Source organism: Ornithorhynchus anatinus, chromosome 20, assembly GCF_004115215.2.
Source record: "Ornithorhynchus anatinus isolate Pmale09 chromosome 20, mOrnAna1.pri.v4, whole genome shotgun sequence".
In the NCBI taxonomy this organism is placed as follows: domain Eukaryota; kingdom Metazoa; phylum Chordata; class Mammalia; order Monotremata; family Ornithorhynchidae; genus Ornithorhynchus; species Ornithorhynchus anatinus.
In genome coordinates this window covers 7,627,762-7,642,701 of record NC_041747.1, presented here as the reverse complement: position 1 = coordinate 7,642,701, position 14,940 = coordinate 7,627,762, and the positions used below count along the sequence as shown (strand labels likewise).

Here is a 14,940-nt window from a genome sequence, read left to right as displayed (position 1 = left end):
ATGTACATTTTATGAACTCCTAGAGCTGTAAACATGGCTTCATTTTTAAGAGATTTGTCGGGTATTTTTTTCTCTAGGGGGCAAAACCAAAAGTGAATTGGGCTGAGAATCCTTTGCTCAGACAAATTATAAGGGACATGGGAATTCGCCCATAATGTCATGACTTATTTCATCCATAACTCAGTAAGCAACCAGAGCAGAATCCTTTTATGTTAAGACTGCCCAGTGGGACCAGAAGTCATTTTAAAAAAATTTAAAAGTGACTTATCTCTGAATCTGCCCTTTAGATGTAGCTATTACTCCATCAGGTCAGCAGTGCAGTTTATTGGAAGGAGTCCAGGCCTGAAAGCTGGACGCCTGCGTTATAATCCAGCCCTATCACTTGCCTTCTGGGTGACCTTGGGTAAGTTTCTTCTGGACCTCAGTTTCCTCACCTATGAAAATGGGGATATCTCTTCTCCCTGCCCCATAGATTGGGAGCCCCATGTGGGACAAGGACTATATCTCGGCACTGCCACTTGTTTGCTGTGTGACCTTGGGCAGATCACTTCTCTGGGTTTCAGTTACTTCATCTGTAAAATGGGGATTGACACTGTGAGCCCCATGTGGGACAGGGACTGAGTCCAAACCAGTCTGCCTGTATACACCCCAGCGCTTAGCACAGTGCCTGCCACACAGGAAGTGCTTAACAAATACCACAATTATTATTATCATCACCTAATTAGCGTACATTGTATCTCTCCTAGTGTGGCACATAGGAAATGCTTAACACGTACCATTGTTATTGTTAGAGCCATAATCTCTTATTGTTCGTGAAAGTCAATGTTTTGGTGAACCTCACTGGGCACTTAAGGGCACTGATTTGGAGGCAGCTTGGTCTAATGCAAAGAGAGTGGGGGTGGAAGTTAAAAGGCCCGGATTTTAGTCCTGGTTCTGCCTTGGCCTTGCTGGGTGACTTTGGGCAGGTCACCAGCACCAAATCAGTCAATCATTAGTACTTAATGAGCCTTTCCTGTGTGCAGACTACCTTTCTAAGCCTTTGGGAGAGTTGAGTTAGAGGTGCAATCCCTGCCTTAGAGAAGTTTACAAAAAGGTAGGCATCCGCTCAACCGTGAGGAAAGGGTGCCTCAGTAATATTTACTGAACAATTACTTGGAAAAGATTGAGACAGGGAGGAGTGAAGATTCTGCAGTGAAGGTAATTTCCTAGGAGATCAGAAAGGAGGAGGCTATACTTTTGAGCCGAATCCCCTCTCCTTTCTGCCCCTCCGAACCCCCGAAACCAAGCCCTAGCTTGGAAAGCTACATTTTTTAAGTCCTGGTTTCACTGGGAAGCCTAGTAAGGGGCAATAGCCCAGTATTTTAAATTGCATCTTGAAATTTGGGGCACAGTTAAAAGTCTGTATTTTCTATATTTCCAGGTATGCTAACTTTGCATATATCCAAATTTGGTGTATGTAGTTGTATCTTGAAAATGAAATACATATTTTCTTTGGAAGGTAATAAAGGGTATGATGCAGGTTTGCTGATGCTGGGTTATTTTCATAAGTCAGTAGGAAGTCCCAATGCCATTTTTTAGACAGGATAACTTTGTGTTTGTTTTAACCTTTTGAATCAAAAGTTAAACAATGTACCAAATAAGAAGTAGTAATAGTTTTAAGTGCCTGGACCATGACAGGGAATTGGGTTCAATCGGATTATCCTTTACCCCAATGCATTGTACATAGTTCTTGACAAGCACTGGGAGAGAACTCAAAGGTGGGAATTAGACCCAGTCCCTGTCCTTCAGGGGGCTCACAGTCATACTGTGGAGCAGGGATTGGGTCTCTCTGACCCTGAAATCATCTTATCACCACCATAAAATAATCTCCCGATTGTGGTGTGCTTCTTTTCCTGCATTTCAGTAGCTTGCTTATTTTTAACAAACAGCACCAATCATGTTTCCCTAACTGCCAGGTGGTGTTTAGTTGTTCTATGTTTGTCACAGCTTGCTGATTTGCACAGAGTTTGAAATTGCATAGTCTGATTTTCCTCCCTGTCCTTGCCTTATTGGGCTGTCTTTGGGTATCAGGTTCAGCTGGTTGAGGAATTTTTGCAGGATTAGGATCATCAGTTGGAGTCGGAGAAGCAGCTATCACACCTGGGGGTTGTTGGGGAAAGTCAAAGGAAGGCAAAATATTCCGTGCCGAAGTACAGATTGTACAGGTGGGATTAATGGCCCTACATTTGACTGTACTGAAAGTGAGCACACAAATGAAGCAAGGTGGAGTAGTGGAAATAGAACGGATTCAGGTACCTGGATTCTAATCCTAGCTCTCCATTTTCCTGCTGTGTGAACTTGGGAAAGTCATTTTTAACTTCTCTGTGTTTGTTTCCTCTTCTGTAAAATGGAGATTCAATACCTGTTCTTCCCCTCCTTCTTAAACTGTGAGCTCTGGGTGAGACAGGAACTGTGTCTAGCCTGATTTCCTTGTATCTACCCCAGTGCTTGGCACACAGTAAGTGCTTAACAAATACTGCAATTATGATTTTAAAATCAACCCTGAAACATCTTGTACTTTAGTGTCAGCATTTTTTTCTTGTGGGTGTGTGTGTGCATGTGTGTGTCTCTCTGCTTGCTCGAATGCTCACATAGACAGAACTTTCCCTCTTTACACAGCTGTTGTAAGCTTTTATTTCACTAGCCTACGCAAAAAACAATATCATCCTGTTAAATGGTGGTAAGCCCAGAAGGAGAACTCTGGTTGGATAAACAGAGGTGCACTTGTAAAATCATTTCATATAGTAAGGTGTTGTTTGTGCCAGCAGTTAAAAGTTTTTCTAAAAGGTTATTCAATCTGTCTAGAAGCTTAATCTCACATTTCAAAGCTTTACGGCTGTTCCTACTTGGTCAGTTCCTAGAAATCTAAAATTTTCAACAGAGCCCTGCCACCTTTTTGGATAAAGTGCCTGATGTTGACTCTGAGCCTAATGACTGGGTGGAAGGAAATGTTTCGAGATCTGGGGAAGGTTATAGGTTCAAGATCATCTTCACCCACCCGAGCTCCTATGGAGGATTCATCAGTTCTGAAGGTTTTTCTAGTTTCCTCCTAATTGAGTTGGTTGAGTAGGGAAGACGCAGAGAGGAAAGAGAATCTGGAGTTGTCAACAGGGGCAGCCTCCAACGAAAAAGGTTCTGGAGAGTGTGAAGTCGGTCAAGTGGAACTAGAGGTGAGTTCTTTGCATTTAGAGGATCTCTCTCTGGCTCTCCCCACATGCTGCTATTAATCAAAGTTCTCCCTTGGTGCTCCTAACACTCTACCCTTGCTTCTGCAGCCACCTCTTGTGTGATATAGTTATCCATCTCTTTCCCTCTTTGCCCGCCAGAACCGACTCAGTAACCCCTCCCTAAAAAGGGTAAAAGCTATCAGGGTGAGTGAGAATCAATCACACCTCTCTTTGTTTTGCCCATTTCCAAAATGACATGCTTCGTTTATGAGGCACCTTCACTTTTTTGTAGCTGTCTGTAGCATTTGTTCTCACAACCTGTGACTAGGAGTTTGCTGATACTTGACACGGAACATTGGCTGGGCTGGGCCTCAACTTTGAAGTGGGATACTCTGGAGGATAAATTTTGGTTGAATCTGATGGTCGTGCCCTCAGTTGGGTTGTGTGAGGAGAATAGATGCCATCAGAGTTTCCAAACAGGTAAAAGCAAGGAAGAAAGAGGAAATGCTTTAGGGATGCAGTAAAAAAGGCCTCAGATATAATGCTGCGTCTCAGCTGACAGCTGGAATCAATTGCCACAGATAGACCAGCACACGCTGATCAGCGTGAAGCTACATGGCCTAGTGGAAAATGCCCAGGCCTGGGAGTCAGGAGACCGAGGTTCTAACCTCGGCTCTGCCACCTGCCTGTGTGTGACTTTGGGCAAGTTCCTTTACTTCTCTGTGCTTCAGTCTTCCCAGTAAAATGGGGATAAAATACCTGTTCTCCCTTCCCTCTTAAATCGTGAGCCCTATGTGGGACTGGAATTGTGTCTGCCCTGTTTATCTTGTGAATATATGCAGTACAGAAACAGAAGTGATAATTGGAGTCATTAACTCCAACTCTAACAAGGCATAAGGGACAGATATTTGACCAAATGATTTTGGTGGCCCTATGTCTGCTGTGAAGGATTGGAACAGAGTACCCTCAAGAGCTTTTACGAATGGAAACGGTAAACAGCAGAGAAACAAGTGTGAAGAAAAGGTGTCAGCTTTCAAGGGGGGTTCAAGTCTGTTTTTCATTGCTAACAAGACAGCAAGAAGGCTCATCAGCTAAATGGCAACTAATCATTCCACTGCTCATTTATCTTCGAGGTTTATACTTTTCAACATAACCATTCATCCTAAGAGAAAAAGAATTATTATGAGTAGAGGACTTTGGCTCTCTCTTGTACCACCTGTTCACTGGACTCTAAATTCTTTGTGGGCAGGAAACATGTCTACCAACTCTGTTATACTGTACTCTCTCAAGCGCTTAGTACAATGCTCTGTACACAGTGAGTGCTCAATAAATAACCCTGAAGTAAGGAGCATTTCTCTCTCCAAACAAACCCCCTTAAAAATAGATTTCTCACCCTGGTAATCACTGTAGCAGAGGACATTTTGCATACATTCCTTATGAGATGAGCAGAGAGACTCAGAAGACATACTCTTAAGAATAGCATATTGATTATGTTTAATTCTCTCTCATCTGTTATTCTATAAACCCTACTGGGTTTTAAAAAATGGTCAGGACAGTAATTTCTTTGGACTACCTCTACAAGTGCAGACTAGTCTCTTTCAAGCAATGTTTGAATGGATCGATCAATTGAGGGCTTACTGTGTGCAGAGCACTGTTCTAAGCAGTTGGGAGAGACATTCCCTGCCCACAGTGAGCCTGCAGCCTAGACAAGGAGAGACATGTTCATATAAATAAATAAATTATAGATATGTAAGTAAGTGCTGTGGAGCTGAGAGGTGAATAAAGGAAACAAATCCAAGGGTAACGCAGAGGGGAGTGGGAGAAGAGGAAATGAGGACTTAATCAGATACACTTCCTTTTTCATTTCCGTCTTATCTGTAAAACATTTTAGTGTCTGTCTCCCCCACTGGGCTCTAAACCCAACTCTGCCACTGATCTACTGGATCATCTTCTGTCAGTCCCTTAACCTCTCTGGATTTCAGTTCCCTAATTTGTAGAATAGATTGTGAGTTTCAGAATGATGATGATGATGATAAAAATGGCATTTCTTAAGCTCTTACTATGCACCACGCGCTGGGGTGAATAGGAGATAATCAGATCGAACTCAGTCCTTGTCCCACATGGGCCTCACAGTCTCATGTGGTAAAGGGATTGTATCCAGTCCGATCCCTTTGTATCTACTGTAGAGCTTAGCCCATAGTAAGTGCAGAACAAATACCATAATTAAAGGGCAGCCAGTGGACACAATTGCCGACTCACTGAACCCAGCTCAGCTGGAAAAGCTGACTCCTGTTGCCTGACCTGTTGTTGTGTGGGAGCTTTGGTTGTTCCCCTGGTAAACAATTGGTCCATCTGTCTAATTGTGGGGTGCCAGCGTGTTCTGGCCAAGTTCTGAGTAAGTCCTATCTCTATGAGGTCCATCAACAGTATTTACTTAAGCATCTATTGTGAGAGCGAAGCACTTGGGGGAGAGAACAGTCAAAAAGTGAAAGGCAAGATCCTTGTCCTCAAGGACCTTACAATCAAAGTGGCTCGTAAGTGCTCGAGGAATACGATTGACTGACCGACTTAGCCGTCTCTCTCCAGACTAAATCATCGCTCGTTCTGTAACCTTTCTTTAGAAGAAGGGCAGTAATAAGGCTTTCATCTGTGATTGTAAGTGGTGCTTGCCAAGTGGGGTTTTTTTCTTTGAAAATAGAATGAAAGGAAATTGGACATTGAACCTCCCTCTCCCCTTAAGAACATTCCTATTTGTTTTCAAATGGAACAGGCCTTTTTTAGGGCAAGAAATGAAAGAGCCATAGACATTAGTCACATTTCCATAATGCAGTTAATAAAGTGGCCATTCAACATTTGCAGTACTGTTCATATGCCTATTTATAGAGCTTTATCTTGAAGAAGTTCCAATTTATTGGGGGACTTTATCTCATTGGTCTCCCCGTTTTGTTTTTTTTTACAGCTGGGTAAACTGAGAAGAAGACAGAGTAAGTTGCTCGAGGCCATAGGATAAATTAATTAAGGATCTAGAAACTGAATCCAGACCCCTGCCTCCTGAAAGTGTTCTCTGCCCATCAGATACCATTACCCAGAACTCTAAGGGAACTTAAATTTCAAGTAATGAAATAAAATAGGTAAGTAGAAATAATAGCCTATCAGTTTATCACATGATTTATCCATCGATTCTCATTGAATGACAAAGTTAATGCATCAAATACTGTTCTGTTCTAGAAAGTTTTCTCTTTATATCCAGTGCACTGTGATACCCAGTTCCTTTGCATAACCTTGCAAATGTTTTCACCAGTATTCTCATTTTGCATCATCTCCGCATAGATTTTGCCTATGCTGGCTTTCCCACTTCTCCCCATTCCACCTCATTTCATAGTTACCACTGAGCTGAGGTAACTCAGATTTTTGCTTGTAGCAATTGTACTCAAATTTCCAAAGCCTGATGACTTTTAGGTCTGCCACTAGATTGTAAACCAAGAGCAGGGATCAAGTCTACCAATTCTGTTGTATTCTCTGTCGGTCAGATAGTCGTATTTATTGAGCACTTACTGTGTGAAGAGCATGGTACTGAGTGCTTGGGAGAGTACAGTATGCCAATAAACAGATACATTTCCTGGCCACAATGAGCTTACAGTTCCAAGCATTTGTCACAGTGCTCTGCACACTTAAGCACCCAATAAATATCTTTGATTGATTGAGCCCTAGACTTTGGGCATGTACCAATTATGTAGATGTTTTGATCTGCCTGTAATTTATTCCAACCTGTAATTTTAGTGTGTCTCCTTAATAGATTGTAAGCTCCTTGATCATGTCTGCTAAGTGTTGTGCATTCTCCCAAGCGCTTGGTACAGTGTTGTGCACAGAGTAAGTGCTCAATAAATACAGTGCTCTGTGTGCTGTGATTGATCCTCCTATTTGTCTTCATCCAGGAGGCTCAGTGATTTTATGGTTGCAGTTACTCCTGAACCTTTTCACAGTATCCAAGTCCTGCTCCAGTCATCCTAAAGGATACTGTTAGTGTCTCCTTTCTGTCACAGAGAAATTGCACAGATTTGCTTCATTTTCGTGTTGATGTCACAAAAACCCAAATTGATACTTTTGCCTGACAGAACTGACATACGTCCATCTCCCAAGACGTATTTCAAGATTAAATAAGTGCAGACCCTGTTTCTCTAACGAAGGAGTGTCGCTTAGTGGAAAGACCTGGCTTCTAATCCTGACTCAGAAACTTGTGTACTGTGTGATCTTGGGAAGCTGTATAGCCTAGTGGAAAGAGCACGGGCCTGGAAGTCAGATGACCTTGGTTCTAATCCTGTCAATGCTATTTACCTGTTGTGTGACCTTGGGCAAATCCCTTAAATTCTCTTTGTCTCAATTCTCTCATCTGCAAAATGGGGAGTCAGTGCCTGTGTCCTACTTAGAATGTGAGCTCTCTTGTGGGTCCTGATTACCTTGTATCTCCCCCAGATCTTAGTACAGTGCTTGGCTCATAGAAAGCACTTAACACATAACACAGTTATCATTATTAAAACTTCTTGGTGATTCAGTATTTTCAGCTGTAAAATGAAGGTTCAAAACCTGGTCTCTCTACCCTGTCAACTTTGCTTGCTGAACACAGTATGTGTGGTCAGAAACATCACCACTGATGGCAAAGCCGTAGCAGGCATTCCCCTACTTGCAGAGCTGGGACTAGAGTCTAGGTCTCCCAGTTCCCAGCACTGTGGTCTTACGGTGCTCAGTGCTTAAAACAGTGCTGGGAACTGGGAGACCTAGACTCTAGTCCCAGTGCTTAACAAATACCATAATAATAATAATAATATTATTATTATTACTGGATCAAGAGCAAGACTAATTATAGCCAGCAAGGTACCACTCTTTAGCTCTTGATTACATCCATGACTATTCTATTATTTGATCTCTGAAAGATTTGGTTGAGGGTCACAAGCTGATGCTTGATACCCTAGCTAAGCAGGAATAGACCATTGCAATTTAGCTTTTGGAATATTGGGTGGTCTGATCATTTTTTTTTCCCCTTGTAGCCTTGTTGGCTACAAGTGTGCCGAAATCTCCCACGGCAATCAACCTGTCGGATATTAAGGCTTCTGGGGTGAGTCTGTCCAGATCCCGCATGTAGCTTCCTTTTCCCTCCTACAGGATCTTGCAGGGTGGGATGAAATGTATTTTGAGGTGGGTGTTTGCCTCACTGAGGCTTCTGGATGGGCTTTGGAGCTCCGTGACCACCAACTATTGTGAGAGGGAAGTCGATGCCTTTTGGACCTTTGCTCAGGTGACCTCTCTGGATGAAAAGGCGACCAGTAAGATCTATTTTATCCCTTGTCCGTGGGGAGGCTTTGTTTCACTCAGGGCCCCAAAGCTGATTCCCTATCTGGCTAGCTTGCATAGAACTATTGCTCTTTTTCTCTCTGAGGGACTGCAGTTCTCATCACCACACAGCACCTGACGTTCCACCAGGTGATAACTATTTCCTTTGTATTTAGTCATTTTCCAGTAGTTTTTGTAATGTGAGAGGTTAAACCCCTTTTTGTAGCATCAGGTGGACTTGGTTCATGAGGTTTCTAATGGCCCCTGTTCTAAGCTTTTTCCCCTTTGGGGGGTGAACAGTACTTTCTTAATCAGAGTACTGAGAATCAAGGGGCCTACTTCCTCCAGCATCCAAACAATCAAGTAGCCATGTTAGAGCTAATCTTCACCTTAAAGAACTGGATTATCTAGTTAACCTTCCTGTATCTGTAAAATGGGGATAGGATAACACCTTTCCCTCCTTTTTAGACTGTGAGCCCCATATGGGATAGGGACTGTGTCTGATCCGATTTTATTGTATCTATCCCAGCAAACAGTTCAGTGTTTGGCACTTAGTAAGCGCCTAACAGGTGCCACGATAATTATTATAAATATCTGGATTTTTTTTATTCTCACTTCTTTCTTGTTTCAGCCCTGCTTTGAAACTGTAGGGCATGCATTGACCCTTTGTTTCCACACTTCCTATTTGTTGACAATATTTTCATCTCCCTTCCATCTGATTCCTTTTCTCTGATCTCTTAAATTCAGCCTTCCTCCGACTTTAGGGCTGGCTTTACTTTTTCTCTTCACCCATTCTAATTGCACAGCTATACTCACAGTAACGGTTTTCTGCTACAGTAGCTTTCTTGCTTAAATATTCATCTTTCAGGATCATTTCTGGTTTTCCCAATGCCTTTCCTAGGATATCACATTTTCTCTGTAATTATTTTACTTATAAGCCTATATTTCCCATAAGTCACTTCCCGGTAGGAAGTGGGTACTCTGAGTTGTACACTTAGAATTTTGCGGATAGGAGAGGTCAGGCATGGGGAAGAGGAGAGAATAGAGGCTTAACTTTGATGTTACCAAATTCCTTTAGATGTTTCCCTTCCCCTGCTGTTGGGGAATGGATGGGGGGATTTAGTTGGCAGTGGGACATACCTTCAGCAGATTGGTTTTGAGCATGAGTCTGAGAGGAGAGCACATTAGCAGATTACTCATAAGCCTAAGTAACTTCAGAGGTCAAACTTGTTTAGAGGCAAAGGTCTAGTACAAACAGACCAGTCTTTCCACTTTTTACACACAGACTTTTAACCTAATAATTGTGGTATTTATTAAATTTCTTACTAGGTGCCAAGCACTGAGCTCTGGGGGAGATGCAGTCAGATCAGACACAGTCCCTGTCCCACATGAGTTTTGTAGTCTAAGGGGGAGGGAGAACAGGTATTGAATCCCCATTAACGAATGAGGAAATTGATCCACAGAGGAAGCAAAGTGACTTTCCCAAGATCACACAGCAGGCAAGTGACAGAGCTAGGATTAGAGCTCAGGTCTCCTGACGCTCGGTCCTGTGGTCTTTCCACTAGGCCATGCTGCTTCTCTGCCTCTCTCCTTCCCCTGCAGTATTCCTTGGTGCTTTGTGATTGTTGTTTCTTTATGTTTCTGCCCCCATTTCTTAATCCTTTGTAATCAAGGGTTGGTTGGAAGGGACTATGTAGTGATTTTTCAGGACCAACCATTTTTGCTTGTTTACCCAAACTACAGTTGCAGTTTTTATTGATTAGAACAAACACACATCAGTAAAATTTCAACAATAAACAGGCAAGTTTGGGACAGTTTTTTATCTCTTTTTCTTTGCTAATTGGCCCTTAGCTTCAGCTTTTTCTTGGCATGCCTGGAAGCAAGGAATCAGTTTAGCAGTGGTGTCACAAGTTTGAGCTATTCCAGTGAACCAAGGCTATGACTCCCTTCTCAGCCTAAGCAAACTGGAGGAGTGAAATAATTACTGCTCAATCATTCGTATTTATTGAGCACTTTACGGTGTGCAGAGCGCTGTACTAAAGTGCTTGAGAGAGTACACTATAACAGAGTGGTAGACACATTCCTTGCCCACAGAGATAACTCAAACCGAAAGACCGACTTGGCTTTACTTGCCTCAATCTACTCGTTTCTGAAGTACCAAGATAATCACCTCTGGTGCACAGCATGAAGTAGACGACTGGACGTTATCCAGATGCCACAGGCAAGAAATGGACTTTTTTTTCCTCAACAGTCTGTAGTCTAAATAAAGTACGTAGTTTATCTCAACTCACCCATAACATATTTGTTTTTGAAGCATCTCATGTGGTATGTTAGTTCTGTTGTATTGTACTCTCCCAAGCGCTTAGTACAATGCTCTGTGTACAGTAAACACTCAAATACCATTGATTAAGAAGCTGAAGTTTAAAAATACAGTTCACAGTTAAAAATACAGTTTATCCTCAGATAGGCACAAGTACAGTGCTCTGCCCACTGTAAGCACCCAAGTACCACCAATTGATTGCTAAAAGAAGCTTGGTGTGCGTGTGTATTTGTGTGTTGGGTATTAACTGCAGACTTTCAAGTACTAGCCTCCTCAATCCCTCCTCCTTGTGCACTATACTCCTCGCTGCTGCAAGGATCTCCTTCCTGAAAGATTGCTCAGTCCACATCTCTCCACTCAAAACTCTCCACCTGCTCCCTGCGTCTCTTGGAATCAGTCAGTCCATCGATGGTATTTACTGAGCTCTTGCTATGTGCAAAGCACTCTTTGAAGCGCTTGGGAGACTACAACTATAACCGAATTAGCTGACACGTGACGAGCTTAAAGTCTAGAAGTTACAGTTTGGTGTCAAACGAAGACTCCTCACAGTCAGCTTCAGGGGTCTCCACCGTCAGCCCCACCTTGTCTCCCTCTTGTCTTCTCCCTCTATTCTCCAACTTGCTGTCTTTGTTCCTCCCAAGCCAGCCTTCTAGCTGGACCTCGCTCTCGACTCTTCCCACCTCCTTTCCCTCCTTCATGCTGTTCTCACCCGGGCTTAGAACTCTGCCCCTCCCCACCTCAGACAGACGAGAGCCCCAGTAAACTTTCCCCAGTTAGTTTCTCAGCACCCTGACCCAAATCCCCTCTTCAGTCAACTCTAGCACTTTCAAATTTATTTACCCCATTCTCAGCCCTCATGTATATATGTCCACTTTATTTTTGTCCTCTCTAGTTGTAAATCTTGTTTACGTTTGTCTCCCCTGTGAGCTCCGTGTGGGCAGGGAATGTGTCATTCTGTTATTCTTTTCTTCCCAAGTGCTTAACACAGGGCACCACACCAAGTGGGTGCTCAGTAAGTGCTGCTACAAGCTGCAAGGCCTTCTTAGACATAGCTCTGGAAAGAAAGATCTCAATTAAGACCCCTTCTCCTTTCTCTCATTGGCTTTCAAACCCCCTCCCTCCCCCGGCATCCCCGAGACAAATATTTGAGAAGGGAAGGGGGTGGGGAAGAAACATGTTAAAACATTCTGAGGCTTCAGTTTGAAAATGGGAAAAGCAGATGTGTCGGGAAAGTATTTGCCTGGTTTTGAAGGCACTTTTTAATAGGTTTTCTGATGGCTCCTTTACAAGGATGAGTTAAGTGATCTCGTTGACATGTCATTATCACATTTTGAAGTTAAACAGCTACAAGATCCATGAACTCTCATCACACAGTTAATTACTCCTGGATCATTCCTTGCTCTGGAAACATATTCTATTTATTTAACGGTCCTCGGGAGCAAAGGCTGCTTTTGTCAGTGACACTGCCAGTGGTGTAAAACCGCTGCATCTGTCAGATTTCTCTATGTGAACCATAATTGCCTCATTTCCATTTGAAAGTACTGCCCTGACATTAAAACGCTGCGGACCCACCAATGATAACAATGCTTTTCTGACACCTATGGATGGCGGGGTGGTGTTTGGGGGCGGGGGTTGTAATGTGGTAATAAATGTGTGTGAGAAATGGACGCTTTGCCTTCAGAAGGAACGGGTCTGAATTTACAGCTGCAGATGAAGTGTTCCTCAGGAAAAAAAAAAGGAAAAAAAAGAAAGAGAAAGAAACCAACAGATTAGCATCAGCGTGAGTCTGGGTTGTCCAGATGGCTCTCTGTGGAGAGAGTGCTTCCCCCTGCTTTATTCCAGTAACCCCAACTAGCAAGCTGCAAGCCGGAGAAGAGAGGAGAGAAATGATCTCATTCCTCAGCCAAGCGCGCATTTCTTCTTTCTCTCGGACACAAGTTGAGCTGAAGGAAATTTGGAAAAAGGAGACAAAAGGGGCGGTGGAAAAGAATGAACAAGTTGTGTGCTGATGATGGGGTGAGACTGCAAACCAGAGCCAAGTCTGAGCAAAGGATAAAACAGTGACAGTAGTGGAGGGGGGAGGAGGAGGGGAAAGAACAACAACAAAAAAAAGAACCCTGGAATACTCAGTCCCCTCATCCTGTTCTTTGTTTACCTTTACCTGCCCCTGTGCACTATTGTGAGGGAGGTCCCTTGGGTCCGAGAGCCAGGGCTGGGGAGACCCCTGTGTTCCTAGGTGAGGATAGTATATGCTGTTTATGGCTCTTAAAAAATGATTATGGCTATTTCTCTAGACAGGCTGGAGCCCGGCATGTTTATAATAATCCATGGGCTGTTGAACCAGAAGCCCGGGCGGGCGGGGGGGCATATCGGGAGGGGTAGGGGAGAGAGGGATATTTGACCAGCCATCTGCTTAGGACAGCATCTCCTATGTGACAGAAATAATGACTTGGGGTGCTGGGGAAAAGGGAAGGAGGAAGGGGGATGGTGTCCTGGCTAGGGGGTGACCCCCAAACAGGTCCCCAGGGTACAGAGAGGGAACGTTGCCACAAAAGATCTGTGACTGGCAGCCGAAACCTGGGCCTGAGCGGCACTGAGTCAGCCGGGCTTGCCTGCTGGGCAGTAGGGTCTCTCTCGTAAACAAAATCTGTTATCGGAGGCAGGGAAGATTTTCTGCCAGAAGCTAAAGCAGAACTTTCAGTATAATGGATATCGGGCAGATTAGCGGGATGTTTATGTTCTAACTTAATGTTTACAAGGGGACCCCGAAGGTACAATGCATCCCTCTGACTAATCTTTCTTCCTACTGAGTATTAACTCTCAGGCTTGGCACAGGAAATACCAAATCTTTCAACTGGAGAAGTCAGTGAATAGACCAGCAGGAGTAAGCTAGATTCACTAGAAGATACTATCTTAAAAGATGTGGATTTTTGCCTCCAATATGTTAAAGGAATAATAGTAATATTTACAGTGTTAAGCACTTAATATGGGTCAAGCACTGCTCTAAGCAATGAGCTAGATACACAATCCCTGGTCCCACAGTGGGGCTCACAGTCTCAGTACAATGGAGTAGGATTTAATCCCCATTTTGCATATGAGGTGACTGAGGCACAGAGAGATAAAGTGACTTGCCCAATATCACACAGCAGGCAAGGGATGGAGTCGGGATTAGAACCCATGTCCCCTGACTTTCAGATATGGGCACTTTCCACCGATAGTATTAAGCACTGACTGTTCTGAGGGCCTGGAAAGAGTATCCAGGTAGGAATTAGACCCAGTCCCTCTATTGATCTATTATTTTTATGGATAACTGGAACATTGGGGGTTTTCTTTATTGAAAACCAGAGCATTAAGACACCGTCTCTAAAATGTGTATCTTTGGTTTATTGTCCTTAGACTGTGTCCCTCTCTTTTCCCTCTTGGATACTATGTGAGAGGGGAGGGTGGAGGGGAGTCCTTTACACTCTGGAACAACCATATTACAAATCCAGAATGTTTTAGCACCTAAACTGAGAATTTACTAAACATTCCATATTGCTCATTAAAGTGAGCAAGGGTGGCTGGGGCTGGTGCAAAGCAACGGGACTAGAAGAGTTCTAATGTCAGGATTCTTGTATATATTTTTCCAAAATCACCCAGGCCAATTTACAAAAACCCAGGTCATAATAATGGGATTTATTAACCACTCACTATGTGTTCATCATTGAATAGGTGTAACATTGAACACAGTCCCTATTCCACACGGGACTCATACTCCAAGGGATGGGGAGAGCAGGTATCTTATCCCCGTTTTACAGATGAAGAAACTAAGGCCCAGAGGGGTTAAGTGAATTGCCCAAGACCACTTGGGTGGCCAGTGACAGAACTGAGAACTCAGGTCTCTTGTCTCCAGCTTTATGCCCTTGTCACGCTGAACATCCTGGCTAGTCCAGGATGTAAGATTAGCCGAAATTGAGGAAGAGTGTTCAAACAATACTCATTTGAAAAGAAAAAAATTGGCTCCAAGGGAAGTGTTTTCTAGCCCAGATGTACTCACTGATGCCTAAGAAATGACAGGTGGATTTTTTCCATTTGGGAAGACTCAGC

The 14,940-nt window shown here is 43.4% G+C and overlaps 1 protein-coding gene across 1 annotated transcript in view; it reads left to right on the top strand.

Annotated features, from left to right (window-relative positions):
* Positions 1 to 14,940, top strand: part of RNASEH2B (ribonuclease H2 subunit B) — an 85,771-nt gene that overhangs the window by 57,679 nt on the left and 13,152 nt on the right. Inside the window, exon 10 of the transcript XR_003754034.2 lies at positions 6,166 to 6,337. The gene's annotated coding sequence lies outside the window, so the exon portion shown is untranslated. The remainder of the gene's footprint in view (positions 1 to 6,165; positions 6,338 to 14,940) is intronic.